This window comes from Carlito syrichta, unplaced genomic scaffold, assembly GCF_000164805.1.
Source record: "Carlito syrichta isolate Samal-C Ts95f unplaced genomic scaffold, Tarsius_syrichta-2.0.1 Scaffold297556, whole genome shotgun sequence".
NCBI lineage: Eukaryota > Metazoa > Chordata > Mammalia > Primates > Tarsiidae > Carlito > Carlito syrichta.
The window spans coordinates 256435-274873 of NW_007241652.1; the positions used below are offsets into that span (position 1 = coordinate 256435).

Below are 18439 nucleotides of genomic sequence, written 5' to 3' on the forward strand. Positions count from 1 at the left end.
TTTGGAAGAGGGGAGGCCTGTCCTATATCTGCAGTTGGGATGATCCTGTGGTTCAGAGGCGTGATTTGCATCCTGACTCTCTTTTGCTGCCTTGGTGATTTGGGGCTGTGCCTCAATTTCCCCATCTGCAAAAGCATCACAATGATAGTAATCCGTCTCATGGTGGTGAAGTGCTTAGAACAGTGACTGGCACCTAATAAGGGCTTTGAATGTTGATGCCAGCTACAAATCTTTCTGTATAAGGGTTGTACAAAGTGACCCAAGCTCGTCACAGTGGGAGGACAGTGACAAGTACACAGTCCCTGCACTTGAATGCCTTGGACTCAAGTTACGATAAGTAATAAACAATGGTGACAACTGTCCTTTTTGACTACCTACTGTTTGCAAGAAACAGAACACCCACATTCCGGCTCTTACTGGTGAGCTGTCTGTTAAAGGGGGCAACCACTCTCATCTCCGCTGAGTCACCTCACAAGAGAACCCTGGGTTGTGGAATATTGTGATTTTCCCAAGAGAACGCAGAAATCTAGAATGTGCTTGAACTGTCCTGATTTTTAAAGCTGGCAAGTTCCTAAAATTTTAAATTCTTTCTTTTTCTTCATCCAGTCCACTTTTGATGGGCAGTAGGGTTGGTTCTATGTTTTTGCTATTGTGAATAGTGTGGCAGTAAACGTGTGTACAGTTGTCTTTGTAGAATGATTTATGTGGTGCATATACACGATGGAGTATTGCATAGCCATAAAGAAGGACAAAATCATGGACTTCGCATAAATTGGATGGGTTTGGCGATCATCATACATCGTGATCTATCACAGAAACAAAGAACTGAATACTGCATGTTCTCACTCATAAGTGGGACCTGAACATTAATCACAAATAGCACAAGGGAAGGATCGGCAGTCGAGGGACACTGTTAGGAGAGAGGGGGACATGTAACAACACAAAGGGTACCTGGTCCTAACGCGGGAAGTGAGGACAAGTTGGAGGCCCAAGCTTCACCTGCACATAGACTACTTATATACTTATTCTTGACTTGTACCCACATCTCTATAGTAAAATAATTTTAAAAAATTAAAATTCCCCAATTTTTAAGGCCACTCTACGTTATGTGGGCAAACAGAACACCTTTACAGGCTGCAGACAAGCCCATAGGCCGCTGGCTTTGACCCCAACAACTCTCTGACCTCCTCTCATTTAATATGCATGACTATCCTGTGAGACAACTTAAATAGCATCGTAACAAAAATGGTTATTGGTTTTAGGAGGGAGTCCCTCGGGGAGGCTCGGTGGCCTTGGACAGAGGTGCACATGGCTGCCTGTCCCGAGTCGAATCGCAGCTGATCAGGGCCAGGGGCCAGGCACTTATGGTCTTGCACATTCCCACATATCAGTCAATCAGCACTGTCCGAACAGACTTCCTGCCACACTCCTCACACCGAGCACAGAGGCCATGACCATGTTTAAAGCTGGATTCCAATTTATTCATTTTAAATGAGAGATGTCATTGGCAGCCAGTGCGGCAGCTTCCAGAGCCTTCTTTTAGAATAAGAAAAGAACAGAGCTAAAGAGAGCCAAAACTGGGATCCCTCAAGTCTGTTGACCTCTGTATCTCACTCTTTTTCCTGTGTTCCCTCTTTAGTTGAGGGACTGAGAGTAATACTTCAGAGAGGAAGTCAAGGGCAAGATTTTAACTCAAGTTCAATTTTCATTTTCTTGAGCATAGACTGGGTTGACGATTTTCAAGGGTGGCAGGCTAACAGAAAAGTGACTGGTACACTCAGCTCTCTGGTATAATTGGCGACATTCTTGCTCATATTTTATTTTCATGGCTGTTGGACTAAGAATGCCATTGAATGGAAAAGTGTTGTTCTGTTTTCTCTGTTTAACTGGTTAAATCTAGGAGTGGATGAGTATGTCCCAAGAAGGACCAATTTAGTCATCATGGTGCCTTGTGGAAAGTGTCTGGCACCCTCTTAGACATGGTGACCAGGCAGACTCCAGTGGTGAGAAAACCAACAGCAACAACACTCTTTATTTAATGGAATTGGAAGATGTGCTTGCTGGATTAATCACTGGACTAGAAGGTGGCGGTGGTGTACTAAGGCACTGAAGTGTGACATGGGTTTGTTCCTACTGCATCAGTGTTTTTGTGTCTTTGGTGAGTCATTCTAATTCCATATGATTCACTTTATGCATCTGTAAAATGGGACAGTATCAGACCCCTGTTTTGCTGCTGTAAGCTCTTGTGTGGTGGCACTCATAAGATGGTTGCCAGGATCAAAGGCCTGGCATTGACAGCAGCAGCTACCAGAGCCAACAGTTATTCCTCAGATGTAGGCTTCCTCTTGGCTGTTGACTCACACTTGGGTATTACCTGTTGCCTGGTTTCAGGTACAAAGCTAAGGTGCTAACAAAGTTGCAGACAATGCCCCCCTCCCCAACCCCCTGCCCCATGTATGGTAGGATCAGGAGCAGAATCTTCTTGGTGCTTGGGGAGGTTGGGTGGGAAGGGCAATTGTGTTTGGGGCGCTTTATGCTCATGGGTCCTTCAGGTGGTTGGAGATGCTTGGTGGCGCTGAAATTTTAGCTGTTCCATCTTTCTGCCCACTGGTGGTGATTTTTTAGGTTTGTTGAATCTGGGATATAGAATCTAGGAGATGAGAGAAGCCAGATGTCATGTGATGCAAACCCGTGGCATCTTCTATTCAGCGATGGGGTTGGTTTGTCTGCTGTGGCACTAGCCTGTTCTCCAGATAGAGGTAACATTTTCTGTCTCAGGCAGAGGCGTGATTCAGAAAAGGAAAGCTCAGCTTCTCTGGACTTGAAAGGTCCTTTTATGGTCACCCCGGGACAAGCAAGCCCTGACTATAGGGTAGGCCATAGGACATGCTGTAGTAGAGTCACGGGGGATGGGAGGGAGTTGCGAAAAGACTGCGATGCCTAAAACTGGTGACCTGGGCTGAAGTCCACCATGGATCCCTTGGGACTGGAAGTAGTTTGACCCTAGGGAGTCTGGGCAGGGAAGGTGACCCAAGGTGGGGTTCTGTGGATGGGGAAGGATCCTGAGCCAGCGTTGCTTGTCCACAAGCAGGTCCCCAAACCCAGAACCGACTGGGGTGTGAGGGATCAGGGTCAGAGACGTGCTTGGGAGCAAAAAGGTAGGCAGTTCTCTGGGGTTGCTTCTTCACCAGATCATACTGGGAGATGACACTGGGGTTGGGGGGAAGCTTGCAAACCCTGGTTAAACTGTGTCCCCAGCACTCAGCAGTGGCCATGGGCAATTGCCTCCTCTCCTTTAACCTCAGTGTTGAGGAGACACACAGCAATTGGTGCCCGCTGCTTTGATTAACCAGGTGTGCTGGGGCAGGCTCTGGGTCTCATCTATGAATTAAAACAAAGTGGCCTTAATAGAGGTTTTTCCTCTAATGTGGGGGAAGTAAGGTAATGGATATCACTTTCTCAGTTTTTGAATTTTTATTGCTGTAAAAGCAAGCCTTAGAAAGGGCTTGCTGCATTTAACTCTGAAGCATGTATTTGTTGAGGGCAAGAACTCCTGGAGGCGCAATTTCCTGTTGCAAATGCATAACGTTGTCAAACCTTCCCCAAGTGAGATTGTTTTGCTACACCATGGAGTGAAATGGCTCTGATCTCAAGTTAACTGCAAAGAGCTGTAGGACGCCCGTGGCTCTGCCATCTGAATGAGCTGAGAGGCATGGAACTGGGCCGGGCAAATGGGCAAGCCATGCAGGGCTCTAATAATAATAATAATAGTAATAATAGCAATGATAATTAAACTTATGTAGTGCTTGGTGTGCACACGGAGTTTATTCTAAACAATTTACAGCTTTTTAAAACTTTTAATTATTTTTTATTTTTTTGGAATTGGAGTCTCACTCTGTCACCCAGGGTGGGGTGTGGTGTGGCACAATCACGGCTCCCATAGCCTTGAACTCCTGGGCTCAATTGGTCCTCCCATCTCAGCTTCCCTAGTAGCTTGGGACAGTAGGTGCACAACTTTGTGCTGGCTAATTAATTTTTTTTTGTAGAGACGGGGTTTTGCTATGTTGCCCAGATAGGTGTTGAATTCCTGGCCTCAGGAGGTCCTCCTCTCTCAGCCTTTTAAAATGGCTAAGATTACAGGCATGAGCCACCATGCCCGGCCATTTTACAAATTTTAATTCACTTAATCTTTATAACGACTCTTTGAGCTAATACCTGTATTATCACCTTCAGTTTACAATGGAGAAATTGAGGCATAAACAGCTTAAGTTGCTTACCGAGGGAGCCTACGTTCAAGTGGAGGCACTACCAGTAAGCACCTGGTGGAGACTGTATGGTCTAGGGAGGAGGAGAGTGCCCAGGAGTGTCTGCTCCACCTGCTGCGTGGCCGTGCAACCAAGGGCAGAACCCTCGCCTTCCACAGTGAGTTTGGGTGAGGTCTAGAGGCCGTTCTGTCGTTTTTCCTCTTCCTGGCGGCAGCTTCATCTCCAGCCCTCAAAGCTCTCAGCTCAGTACAGCACTCTGCAGGGTGTTCTGAAGAGCTAAGTCGTTTAAAGACAGCCCCAGCGGTGGCCATGCCTCAGGCATGCTTGATCACTAATGGGGGAATGTCGTTGCAAATGTCTCTACTGCTGTGAGGTTTGGGCCCCTGGTGTGGGCCAGCCCTTTGGAATCTGCTCTGGGCAGGTTCCGGAACTGCTCCTTGGCTCCCTGATTCCTTCCACAAGACAGAAAGGCTTTGTCTCACGTCTCTGAGTTCTTGGGTGGTGAGTGGTGTGTGAGTGACACAGGACATGGAGGAGCCCCAGATAGAGGCAAGCTGCCTTGGGGGTCCCAAGCACTCTGATCGGGGGGTAGGGATAAGTATGATTTTTGTTGGATACCACCCATGTTCTGAGCCCTGTCTGAGCATTTTACCCATTTTTTTCTTTTCTTTTTTTTTTTTTTTTGAGTTGGAGTCTCACTCTGTCGCCCAGACTGGAGTGCAGTGGCCGCTCCTGGAGTAGGCATCAGTGCTCAGGACTGACTTTCAGAGCGTGGAGAGCAGACACATAGGTAGCTTGGGCCTGACAGAGAGGGCCTGTCCACCTGCATGGAGCCAAGGAAGCTATATTTCCAGACGTTGTTCCTAGGTGGTTTAATCGATCTGCCAACAAGTATTTATTGGCGCAGTGGCCCAGCAGAGGAGACTGGCGGCCAGCCAAGGCTTCTGGGATGGATGGAGGCCAGAGAGAGTTTTCTCTTAGGATGACTGCAAGGACACCATCCCCTTGTCAGCGCTGTCCTCCTTGTCTGCGTTGAACTCAAGGCCTTCCTGCTTGACTCCCATGCATCTCCCGGGGAAGTGAGGTCCTCCCAACCTCCCTGACAGCCGGACTTGGCTCCTGCGGGCCTGGTTCCCCTTCACCCTACTCCCCTGTCAATCCATCCAGACCTTAGCTCTTCCCAGCCCTGAACCTGGGTATCTGCATCAGCAGTTCAGCCTGAGTTCTCCTTCATCCACACATTCACTCCCTGTTCCCAAAAGCACGTGCCTTCCCTCCCCATGTGGCTATGCAGTTCCTTGGGGCAGGGATGGGGACCCGTGAGGCATGCAACAGACAGTCCGTGCCGACTGACTGTTGGAAGGAAGCTGTGCATGTGGCAACAGATTTAAACCCTGTACCCAGCCCTCAGATCCCCTTCCTGCTGGCAGCTACTGTTAGTAATTTCTTTTTTTTCTGAGTCAGGGTCTCACTCTTTCTCCCAGACTGGAGTATAGTGGCACGATCACGACGAGATCACGGCTCATGGCAGGCCAGGCTCGACCTCCTGGGCTCAAGCGATCCTTCCATCTCAGCATCCTGAGTAGCTGGGACTACAGGTGCATGCCACCACATCCAGCTAACTGTTTTTTGTAATTTGTAGGTTTTTTTGTAGAAATGAGGTTTCGTTATGTTGCCCAGGCTGATCTCGAACTCCTGGGCTTAACTATCCTTTTTCTTCAGCCTCCCAAAGTGCTGAAATTATAGGCATAAGCCACCACGCCTGGCCTGTGAGTAGTTTTTTTAATGTCCTTCCAGTCCTTCTCTGTTTGTGACAGAGAATTTTCCGATCATACTATAAACACGGCCCTGCATCCTGGTTTCTCCCTTGGCAATTACTTATTATCAGTTAATGTAGAACTGCTTCATTTCTTTATGGCCACATCATTATTTAATTCTTCGGATCCCTATATTTGAATATTTTGGCAATTTCCAATGAGAGTAGTAAACTTTTGATCCTAATTTGAATCCCATTTCGGCAGCCTCTAGCTAAAGAGCGTTCCTGAGTTTCAGTTTTCCTATCTGTGCAGTGGGAATAATGATATGTACCTTGCTTCATTGCTGTGAGGACTCAAAGTGATGCAGAAAGCAATCCCGGGCTGGCATGCGGCTCACAGTAGGTTGATACTGATTGCTTACCCTGCGTCTCCGCCAGTAGGCTGAGCTCATGCTGGCCACCTGCAGAGTGTGGGTGAATGATTTGGTTTCTAGTTTAAAATCCAGTGGAATCACGTTAATTTGATATTAAGAAAGTTTCAGACACATTGACTAAGGCCGTTTGAGTTGTCTAAGCCAGTCGGTCCTGATATGGGGTATATTTCAGCATGAGATACCTGGTCTCTTTCTTGCATGTAACAGGCACATCCTACGTGTGTGTTTTGCTGGTCTGTTATTGCCACTGCTGCTAATGCTGAAAGTGGTGGCTCTCTGAGGCAGGGACTGCATCTTAGCCTTCTCGGCCATCCCTCATAGCACCCGTTGGAACAGAGTACGTGCTCAATAAATGCACACCAATGTTCTGCCCTTCCACTATCGTACCTGAACAGATTTTCTCTTCTCTGCCACAAGAGAACTTGAGACATACACAGCTGGCTGGAACAGGGGCTAGCTATGAGCTGCTGCCCCCCTGAAGCCTGCTCCTTGAGGGACCATTGACCATCTTTCATTGTGTGCTGTGCCTGGTACATCTGTCTCCACACATAGGCTGAGGAGAGGCTGGGTGATGGGCCGAGTCTTTCAATTCAGGATCCTGACGTTCAGAAACTGGCCCCCACCCCTTGTTTGAAAGGAACAGACTTCGAGTTGAAAAAAGGTGTCACTCAGATACTGTGGCCCTGCTTTGAGGGAGGATTTTCACATTTAATGCAGCCATGAGTAAGTCTATGGAAGTCTGCCTGCAGAAAGGCGGCTTTGAAACCCAGGTGCCACCATTTGAAATCAGGCTTGATCAGGGCGAGTATCACTGTGGGCCATACAGCAGGGCCTTATGGGAAGAGCGATGGTCGGGGTCCCCAGAACTGGACTCAGTCCTGACTTGGCTTCTGATTACCTGTGAGTCTAAGCAGATCATTTTACCTCTGAGCCATCGTTTCCTTGTCTGAAAAATAGAAATTTATTTCACCACGAGGTGCCAATATCCTGGATAAATATGTAGAAAGTGACTGGTCTAGTGCCTGGCACGTAGTAGGTACTGAAAAAATGACTGATTCTGACTAGGTAATTATGGCTACTGCTGTTCCCATAAATTGGTAAAACTACTGTTATTAAATGTGGAAATAATTATTGTTGCTAAATTTTGATCCACATTGTGAACAAACTGAGGAATTTCACACAAGGGAATTTGAGGGGCTTTGGAAGGTTTTTTGCTTTTCTCTTTAAGCTACGTGAAGGAAATGCTATCTGAGGCTCAGAGGCTACTGTGAGTTTGTCGCAAACAAACTGGCAACGTTTAGCCTTCCCTGTGAGAGGTTTCAAATGCTTCTGGCTAAATGTCTTGTTCAAGCTTTTCTCTGAAAGCTGCAGCTCGTGGTGGTGACTTGCCTGGTGGACATGTGTTCAGCAAGGACACCCAAACACGTGGCACCTGCATCAGCTGTGTGCACATAGACGTTTGCCAGGGATGAGCTGCTCGGATGGCAGGCCTCAGGGCCAGCGTCCACCTTTGATAGCTAGTTACCAGGACTGGCTGCGGGCTGGCCAGTGTTGGGCTTTGGGGGGAAAGGGAAGGGGAACAGGGAAGGGTTTTTTCCCTTTTCAGGTGTGAGTGAAGGCAGGGCCCCAGGAATTAGGGGTGCTTTCTGGCAGCCAATGCAAGACCCACGTGTCACAGGTGGGGGCTGAATGGATCCAGCAGTTGGGAGGACTTGCCCAAGGTCACCTGCCACTTAGCAGCAGAGCCAGAACCAGAAGCCAGGCCTCTAATCCCCCTTGAAAGTGTTCTTCACCAGAAGCAAGGGAGTGAGAATTCAATGCAGTTTATGAGTCTGTATAGAGAAAACCGACTAGATGATGGAGGATAGAGGATCTTAGGAGGAGAGTGGTAGGTAGGGGCTAATGGGACTGAAGGGGCTTCTGCGGGGAGGCCTGGGAGCTTGGGCAGAGGGTTTTCTGGTTGGTTTGTTTGTTGAGTTGGGGGGCTCACTTTGTTGCCTAGACTGGAGTGTAGTGGTATGAGTGCAGCTTCTACCTCCTGGGTTTAGGTGATCTTTCCACCTCAGCCTCCTAAGTAGCTGGGACTAAAGGCGTGTGCCACCATGTCCAGCTAATTTTTAAAATTTTTTTTTGGGGGGTAGAGATGAGATCTTACTATGTTTCCCAAGCTAATCTCCAACTCCTGTGCTCAAGCAGTCCTCCCACTTTGGCCTCCCAAAATCCTGGGTTTACAGTCATGAGCCACCATGCCTGGCTTGGACAGAGTTTAGAGAGGTGTCTCACTCATCCACACATATAGAGGAAGATTCCCCCAGCGTGCATGCCAAGACCCATCCCTGAAGCCTGCTTAGACCGTAGAACCAGGGGGTTAGTACAGTCACAGAGACCCGGGGTCAGAACTGGTCTGCCCATTTACCAGCTGTGTGACCTGGGCATAAGTTCCTAACTTCTCAATTCCTTAGTATCCTCACCTGTAAAGCAGATATAACGATGGGACTTACCATAGAGCTGAGGTCAGCAGTGCTTCTCAAACTTCTGTGCATTCAAGTCACCAGGGAACTTGTTAAAATGCAGATCCTTACCTAGTGGGTCTGGGTCAGCCCAAAATTCTGCATTTCTAACAAGCTCCCAGATGATGTGGATGATACTGCATGTTGAGGGTATGACATGGAGCAAGGGCCCAGCAGCCACAGCTTGTTCCCAGCCCCCACCATCTACCTCTCTACCCTCTAGGCCAAATGATCCTGCAGCCAAGCTGAAATGCTTATTCTTCAGTGCCTTGGTCTGTGGTGACCTCTTTGTTGGAAATGGCCACTTCCCCATCCCGGCTGAGCCAGGCGTTGCTAAGCCTGGCTCCGCCCACTGACCTCCCACCTGGCTGGCTCCAGGGCAGTTCCTGGGCCTTGCTTGCCCCCCACCCCCCTACATTCAGCTGTGCCTCTGCGTTTCCTTCTTTTCCCTCTCTCGTTCTCATCCTCTACAACCACCGAGCGACTCGATTTACGTGTCTTGGAACCCAAATTCTCATGGTTGCCAATGAGGTATACACAAGTAAATCCACACTGTTACCCGTGAATTTTCCCATGAGGGTGACTTTGTTTGCAAAGGGATTACTGCAGATGGAAACAGCTCTTTGTTAAACAGTCATTGACTGAGCACTCACAAAAGGCCAGACACTGCTCAGCACTGCTTGTGCGTCATCCTAGCTAAACCTCCACCACCCTGTACAAAGGCTCGTCAGCACCCTGTACCCAGCAGCTCAATTAATCCCCACAGACTGTGAGAAGGACCTGTTAGCCCATTCTGCACATGAGGAGACTGAGGCTGAGGGAGACGGAAAGCCTACTGGCACATGCTTGGGAGGTGGCCGTCCCGGATTTGAGTCCAGGCCTACTCCAGCACCCATGTCTTTATCCTCCATTCTACTCAGGGTTATGCTGAGTCTTCTGTGGTTTTGCAGGTGGTCTCAGGCGTTAACTAGACTGTGCTTAACACAAGAGTTTACCGAAGCCCGTGTTGGCAGCCTCCAGAGTCACAGGACTTAAATGCCCTTAATTACAGTACAGCAAACTGCATTCATTCTCAACTGGGCCAATTGGAATTGGTGATGATGCTGAGTGGGCGGTGCTAGGGAAGCAATGAATAGAGCAAGTGAATTTGCTGGGGGGGGAGGGCAGGTTGCAGATGGCTGGCGGAGAGCAAATGGCCTGCTAGGCCGCCAGCAGCATTTCTTTACCCATGGTTAAGGAGCCAGCCCATTCGCCCCATCTTTCCCCTTGGTTGAGGCAGGGGGGCGGTTAGCGTGAGTTACGGCCTAGCCCAGACACTAATAAGGCCGCTTGTCTGGGGCCTTCCATAATTCAAGCGATGGTTGTGCGGTTTAATGGCCCTTCTTCGTCAGATCTTCCAGGACTCGGTGCCTCCTTAATGATTTATTTGCTTGGGATGAAATTAAGCCGAGACAGCGTGAGCTTGGAAAATACTGCCGTGTAGCCTCCCCCCACTTTTTCATCCCTCCCAAGCGGCTGCTTTCTATATATAGAGCTGTGAACCCCGCTTCGCAACCATGAGCCCTGCTTCGTGAGCCCCGATGGGCACAGGGTGCCCCATCATGGGCCCCTGGGACCACACTTGACGGGGCACCTGGTGTTCCCCATCCCTCCTGTCTCCCAAGGCTCTTGACCCCACTGGAGAGCCGTGGAGGCCGGGGCTGCCAGCAAATACCTTGTCATTGTCCCAGCTGTGGAGTCATTTGAGTGGTTCCAGGGAGGTATGGCCGATTTCTGGATCTTGCCCTATTGATGTTTCTCCCTCCAAATGCGTTTCACGAGGTAGTCCCAGAGCAAAAGCAGCTTTGCTTCTGGTGTTTAGCGGGGTAGAAGATAGCTCTCTGCCTGATGTCCAGGCCTTGCTAGGAGAGGCATATGGGATCATCTTCATCTCGTTAAGCGTAGCCGCCTCTGGCAGGAGGGCCAGGGTCACACTGAGGGTCACTCAAAGCACTTCTTTAGAGGCCAGGCTGGGTACCAAGAGTGGGGGTGGGATGTTAACTCAGGGCCCCTTAGGAAGTCCGGAACCCACAAGTTGCCTCAGGAAAGAAGCATAAGGTTGACATTGGGGGAATTGACTGACTGGGGGAGGTGACTGATAGCAGATCCAGCAATGAACCAGCCCTCAGGGACTTCAGCACTGCCTCAACTGCACATCTGCCCCAGGCCACCATCTCTCTGTTCCCAACCTCTCTTCTATCTTGTCTGTTCCTCCATGATTTTTTTGTTTTTGTTTTGTTTTTGAGTTGGAGTCTCACTCTGTCACCCAGACTGGAGTGCAGTGGCACGCTCCCGGCCACTGCAGCCTCAACCTGCTGGGCTCTGATCCTTCCGCCTCAGCCTTCCAAGTAGCTGGAACTATAGGCGCGCGCTACCACACCTGGCTAATTTTTTATTTATTGTAGAGATGAGGTCTCGCCAAGTTGCCCAGGTGGGTCTCGAACCCGCGGGCTCAGGCAATCCACTCACCTCAGCCTCCCACAAAGCGCAGGATTACAGGCTGAGCCACCAAGCCCGGTTCCTCCATGATTTTTTTAAAGCTGGGTCTCACTCTGTCACCTAGGCTGGAGTGCACCGGCACAATTGTGGCTCACTGCAACTTTGACCTCCTGGGCTCAGGTGATCCTTCCACCTCAGTCTCCTGAGTAGCTGGGACTACAAGTGTGTACCACCATGCCCGGCTAATTTTTTTTTTAAGAGATGAGGTCTTTCTATATTGCCCAGGCTGGTCTGGAACACCTAGACTCAAGCAGTTCTCCAGCCTTGACCTCCCAAATGGCTGGGATTATGGGCGTAAACTACCATGCCCAGCTGTTCCCTCATAATTTGAGGTGCCCCTTGGCTTTAACTCATTGTGGCCCTGACAGCTTTAGCAATTAGTGTGCTAACTGGCACGTAACTTTTCCAGGTCTTGGTTTAAAGTCCTGAGAGTGTCTGAGGGGCCCCTCTGATTGGGTGGGCCTAACCTGCTGGTTCCTCAGCAGAGTCATGGAGAGTCCTAGAATCAGTCACTTAGCACACTTGGAGCTAGTCACTTGGCATACTCAATTGGACCAGCATTCTTCAGGGTGCTTGTAGAAAACACAGATTTCTGCTATCTCTCACCTATTGCAGTGGGCCTCAGTGTGTGTGCATGACAAGCTTCCCAGCTGGTTCGCGCCATCAGTCCAGCACTGGCCAGAAGTTAGCCTCCAGGGATGCCTGACTGGAAGGAGGATGCTGGGTGGGGGCGAGGGGTTCAGGGTTATGCTGGGATAGCTGGTGATGGAGCAAGCCGTGAATCCCCAATTCTAGGAGCTCGTTGGGAGTTTCAGTTCAAGGGAGGCGTCAGGCTTCCAGCTTTGGCTGGAACAGGCCTGGAGGGCCTGGAGGTCCTCTTCGTTGGCCCTGTCACTGAGGAAACCGATGTTTAGCAGAATGCAGCCATTTTTCTCTCCAAGGGGAAAGTGTGTTCACGCAGCCTGAGTGTCAGTGGTAGGTGTCCTTGTTTCGAAAAGATGCCTTATTTCACTTGTTTCTTCCTGGGACCTCCTCAGTGGCCTGTGGGTTAACCAGAGTTGCAGGGAAGCACTGCCCAAGGTCAAGCCCTCAGCTGCAGCTTGGGAGGGGCTATGCTCTTGTGTGTAGTAGTCTTGGGTCCTCCCGGTCAGCATCTCTTCCGCCAGCAGGGACTGGATTGTCCTATTTGCCCGGTGTCCCCAGCACCCACCAAGTCCTGGGATCTCCATATGTGTTTGTTGAATGAGTAGCTGGGTAACTCAAGTCCACACAGTGGGATGGAAAGCACGTTGGCTGGCAGCAGAGGCCCAGGGAAGGAGTGCCCACTTTCCACAGCCTTGGAACAAAACAGAAAGAGCATAGACACACTTCTTGCTGAAATTCTGGAGGAGGGAATTCTGCGGTTTCCCAACCACTAGGAATAGGAAATTGAAATTCGTTGCACCCTGCTCATAGCTGCTAATTGAAAATGGGTGCAAAGAAGCCATTTCTGTTTCCTCGATCACACACGGTCCTGCATGGGTGAGTCTGCCCAGTGGCTTGGGGAGGGGCAGTGACACCTGGTCCTCCCCCTGTGTCCTGGCATTGGTGAAGGACCTGCAGTGTGCTGACCTCGAGCCAGGAACCGGCCTGCGGTGGTGAGCGAGGCGGGTCGGGTTTCCACTCCCTGGGAGCCCACAGTCTGGGGGAGCCGCTGTCAAGATAAGAGAGGTTTTTATCAGTCAGCCAATGGCTCAATGAATATTTTTGGAACATCCCCTATGTGTCAAGCACGGGGGATACTATGGTAACAATTTTTGGGAGAGACAGACTGGAACAGAAAAAAAATGCTTACAATAAATCTAGTTATAGATAAATGTGATGAGAACAAAACTGGCGAACATGAGGGGAGAGGGGTGTCAGATGCTGCTGTGGCCCCTTTCAGAGGAGGGAGCATTCGAGTGAGACCTGGATGATGAGGCAGAGGCAGCCACGTAAAGATCTGGGGGGAAGAGTGAGTCAGTGGGAACCAGCCCGGCAAGCCTGTGGCCAGCAGGGTGGCCAGCAAGGCTTGGGGTGGTGGAAGAGAGGCTAAGGACAGTGAGACTTGTGGGGACAGGGGCTGGACACAACATTTCCTTCCATCCTTTGAACTCCAGCCCTTCCACTGCTTTAAAAAAAGTCAGCGAAAACCTCATCTTAAAGAAGCCATACAAGGCTGGGCTCAGTGGCTCGTACCTCTAATCCCAGCACTTTGGGAGGCCTCCATTCACCACTCCCCTCCTGGAGCAGTAGCAAGATGTGAGAATTGCTTGAGCCCAGGAGTTTGAGACCAGCCTGGGCAACAGGGAGACTTCATCTCTACAAAAAAAAAAAAAAAATTAGCCAGGTGTGATAGCACACACCTGTAGTCCCAGCTACTTGGGAGGCTGAGGTGGAAGAATCGCCTGAGCCCAGGAGGTCGAGCCCACAGTGAGCCATGATCGTGCCACTGCACTCCAGCCTGGGTGACAGAGGGAGACTCCAACTCAAAAGAAAAGAAAAAGAAAAGAAATTATACGACCAGCCCCTTTTCCACTGAAACATGTCTCCTAGATCTACAGAATGGCATGTTGTTGGTTACAGGCAGGTTGATTGAGACCCAGAAAGGTTGAGAGACTCGCTGTGAGTTGTGGAGTTGGCTTGAAACTCCATGGTTCACTTTTCCATCTTGGTATTGCTCCAGAAGCTGAATTCTAGGCTTTTGAAGAAGCATAGAGTTCCATAGGTCTGCTAAGAACAATGTGGCCGTCCAGCTAAGGAAAGGGGTCTCTAAAGCAGGGAACTCAGCGTGAGCCTCGGCAAGCCTCAGCCTGACATTGTTGTTTGGCAGGACATTTGTGTTTCACAGTCTTCCCTATCTGGGTGGCAGGCAGGTGACCCAGGACTTGGAGCCCATCCCCACTCCCATAAGCCCCACACCCTGTCCTCTATGCCGCAGTCTCTCTACCTCTGGGCTGGGCCCTGGGTAGGGCAGTACCGGGTCAGGGCTCTGCTTGGGTGAGCTCTGCCTTCTCCTTTTGTCCCCTGGGATGGCGGAACTCTGGCTGGCCTGGGCACTTGTCACCGCCAGGCTGGGCAAGCCACCCAGGAGGGGAGTGGTGAATGGAGGGCTCGTATTTCCTTTCTGGCTGACAGAAGCAACCTCCCTTGGCTATCCAAGGTGTTGTGCCAGAATGGACCGTTCAGACATGTGAAAGTTAAAAAGAGCATTCTGGACCTGAACTGAATTGCTTGGCCCAGGGTCTTGTGTTGGGTGTAAAAGAGGGAGGGGGGGAGTAGATCCTGGAAAGAGCAGAAGAACACTGGCCCCGGAGCCCAGAAACCTGGCCCACCTTGTTCCAGTTTGGTCACTGGTTCTTTGACCTTGGGCAGGTGACCTTCTCTCTCTGAGGTATCATGTGTCATTGTATGTATGTATTTTGCAGAGATGAGGTCTTGCTATGTTGCCCAGGCTGGTCTCGAACTCCTGGCCTCAATCAGTTCCCTGTCTCAGCTTCCCTGAGTGCTGGGATTACAAGCATGAGCCGCCTCCTCTCTCTGTACCTAAGTCTCTCCATCACAAGAAGGAGGGGATTGGACTAGATGACCTCAAAGGGTCTCCACAGTTCTGCTTTCCTGACTATATGGTAGCCACTAGTCACCTGTGGCTGTTTAATTAAAATTAAATAAAGTGAGTTAAAATGAAACAAAGTTAAAAGTGCTGTTCTTCGGTTGTGCTGGTCTCACTCAAGTGGCCCACAGCCACACACAGCTGGTGGCGGTCCTACTGGATGGGGCAGATGTAGACCATTTCCACCACACCTTAGAGTTCTGGGGGACAGGAACAGGCTCCTGGTGGGGGCTGGAGAGCCCCATGGAGAGGTCCCGGGTCACTGTTTCTGCCTTGGGATGACTTCTGGGTCAGTGCCCACCCGAGTTGCTCTAGGGCTCAGGAGCCAGTTGGAAGTGGTGGGGCAGGGAAAGGATTCAGTCCAGATGCCCTCCAAGGAGTGTCAGGCTGCAAGACCAGGAAACCTAGGGAATGTCAGAGGTCCTGGGTGGGGTGGGGGTCACTGACGAAGGTATGCCAGGAATTCCCGAGCAGGGCCCGGGGGACAGCAGGGGCCAGGGCCCCTACATGGGCGAGGGGCTGCAGCCCAGAACATATCGCAGGCCCTTGCTAACTCTGTGTCCTTGGACCAGTCCCTGAGCCTGCTGAACCTCCATGTCCCAGCAGGTGAAATGGGAAGAATGAGAAAGGATTGTCATGGAGATGAAAGTCAGACTTGTGGAAGTCCCCTATAAAATGCAAGACCCGGATGGTATTCAAGACAGCTTCACACGGCACTATTATTTATCTTGACCTGTCATCCTGGACTGTCCTCAGTTATGATTTTAGGGTTCAGGGTGCCTGTCCAGTCTCTCCGACAGGGTTGCAGACTCTTTGGAATAGGGGAGCAGCCTGTTCCTCCAGTGTCCCCCACAACCTCGGTCATGCAGCGGCTTCCCATCCATGCCGACCGCAGTTAAATGGGACAGTGGCGGGCAGCTGCCCTGCAGCGGGGGCCACGCTGGCTCTCCCTCTTTCCTCCTGACTTGGGGGCCTTTTCCCAGCACGCATCCATGCCGAACACTTTCCTTATCCCTGACACTTGCGTGCATTTGGCTGGGTCTGGTTGTCATTTTCTGAACCATGGCGTGGGCTGGGACCCCAGCCCCGCCATGTGTAAACAAATGAAGGGCAGAGGTCAAAGGCCAGAGCTGGGCTTTGCCAGCCTCTCCTGGGGAGTCCGCTTGGCAGGAGGTAGCGTGGTGTCAGGTTTCATCACGCAGCCCCCTCCCCAGACTGGGGTAGGCTTTTTCATCTGCATTCCTAGCTGGGAGGGGATGTTTCTGGCTGACTTACTGATGATGGATTGCCCGCTAAGCTCCAGCCCTGGGTGGGGTCACCGCTGGGGCCTGGCTTTGGTTTTTCTTGAAGTCCCCACCACAGACATGCAGCATAGAGAGGGGAGTTTGAATCCTGCCAGAGAAACCTTTTCTGCTACAGGATTAATGTGCTTCCCAATAATACTGCTGGTGACGATAAATCAGAGTAATCACCAAATGGTTACCAATCTCCTTGCTCCAAGTAGATATGTATAAGTGCTTTATATATGCATGAAATTCCATTAAATCCCTTTAATTCCTTGTGGGGGCGTGTTAATATCCCCGTTTCACAGATGAAGAAACTGAGGCCATGAGAGGCTAAAAGGTCTCAGGACCAGAACTGGAATCTGGACTCTGGTCTTTCTGATTTCAGGCTTTCTCCCTCGCAGAATGTCCTGAAGGGCTCCTTTCTTCCCTGGTGTCTTCCCTCTGACCGTGGTGAGTGGTGGCAGGCTCTCTAATCATCTAACATGGCCTGTGACATCCCTGCTTTTTTGCTTGGCTTCAGCATGGTGATCTGGACTTCTCTAGACTTGGGTGTAAGGCCAGGTTTTGCTGAACTGTGTGACCTGAGCCAGCCACGGGCTCCCGAGCTTCAGGTGCCCTCACTAGACATGAGGGGCCCTGAGTGGCTTGTTTTCCAGATCCCAGGACATGAGGGCTGGAGTACTGGGTGAATGACTTCCCTGGCGGGTGTGGTGGGCCCATGGGTTTCTTGGAGGAGACAGTCACGGTTGTCTCCACGCTGCCCACTGTCCTATCCCCCCATAGAGCCCTGGGTGTTGTCCCTCATGGTCTCTATGATGTGGACACCATGACATGGATACCTCCAGCAGAAGACATGGGAGAGGCCTAGCCTCACTTGGGTCCATGTTCTCAGCCTTCTGCCAGCAGGGAGGCTGCAGCTGGGGTGAGGGGGCTGTCTGGGCGCTGCCCCTTTCTCTGGGCAGAACCGGTGAGATGTCCCTTGTATGTGGCCTCCTCACCAAGCCTACTTCTCCAGCTAGAGTGTGGCCTCCAGTCCTCAGGCCAGCCTCCACACCCCACCAGGCAAATGTCTGCCTCCATGTGCCTACATGTGCTGTGTTGCTTGCCCCATGTCTCTGTCGGAAAGCATCCTTCCCGAAGCCTCAGAGCAATGCCAGTCTGATTTTTCATGTCTTCCTGGCCGAGTGCAGTGGCTCAAGCCTATAATCCCAGCACTTTGGGAGGCCAAGGTGAAAGGATTGCTTGAACTCACGAGTTCGAGACCATCCTGGGAAACTTGGCAAGATCTCATCTCTACAATCAATCAAGAAAAATTAGCTGGGCATGGTGGCCCATGCCTGTAGTTCCAGCTACTTGGAAGGCTGAGGCAGAAGGATTACCTGAGCTGAGCAGGTTGAGGCTGCGGTGACCGTGAGCATGCCACTGCCCTCCAGCCTGGGTGACAAAGTGAGACTCCAACTTAAAAAAATAAAGTTCTCCTGATTGACCTCAGTCTACTCTGTTCGAGTGGATGCAGGGCTCAGCGGGGTCCTTAGGATGATGAAGGTACGGCTGTCTTGGTGACTGGTCCTTGTGGGTCTTTCTCCGAGACTCCTCTTCGTCTGACTCTGGTCTCTGCTTACCTCCCTCTCCTCTGACCTCCGGGCCCTGCAGTGTGGGAAAAAGGCTCTACAGCTGGGCGGAAGGCCTGGCTTTGACTCCCAGCTCTGCCGTCTCAGGTGTGGGCCTCCACTCTGGGGCCATCATCATCTGTACTTTGCAGCCAATAATGACGGAGGGGAGGGAGGCCGATGGGCTTGTCAGTGTGAAGGGCCAGGCGGCGCTGGATAGAGCTCCTGTGGACTTGTTTCCTCTCTCAGATAATAGCATCCAGTGTCCGGGTAGACAGTGGGCGCACAATAAACGCCTCTTGGCTTTTTCAATCCTTTCCTCTGCGATGTTTCTCGGTTAAAAGCAACCCAAGAGCCGGGCTCGGTGGCTCAGCCTGTCATCCCGCGCCTTTGGGAGGCTGAGGTGAGT

At 50.9% G+C, this 18439-nt stretch overlaps 1 protein-coding gene across 1 annotated transcript in view; it reads left to right on the forward strand.

Annotated features, from left to right (window-relative positions):
• Nucleotides 1-18439, forward strand: part of SPSB4 (splA/ryanodine receptor domain and SOCS box containing 4) — an 85647-nt gene that overhangs the window by 16385 nt on the left and 50823 nt on the right. The window lies entirely within an intron of this gene.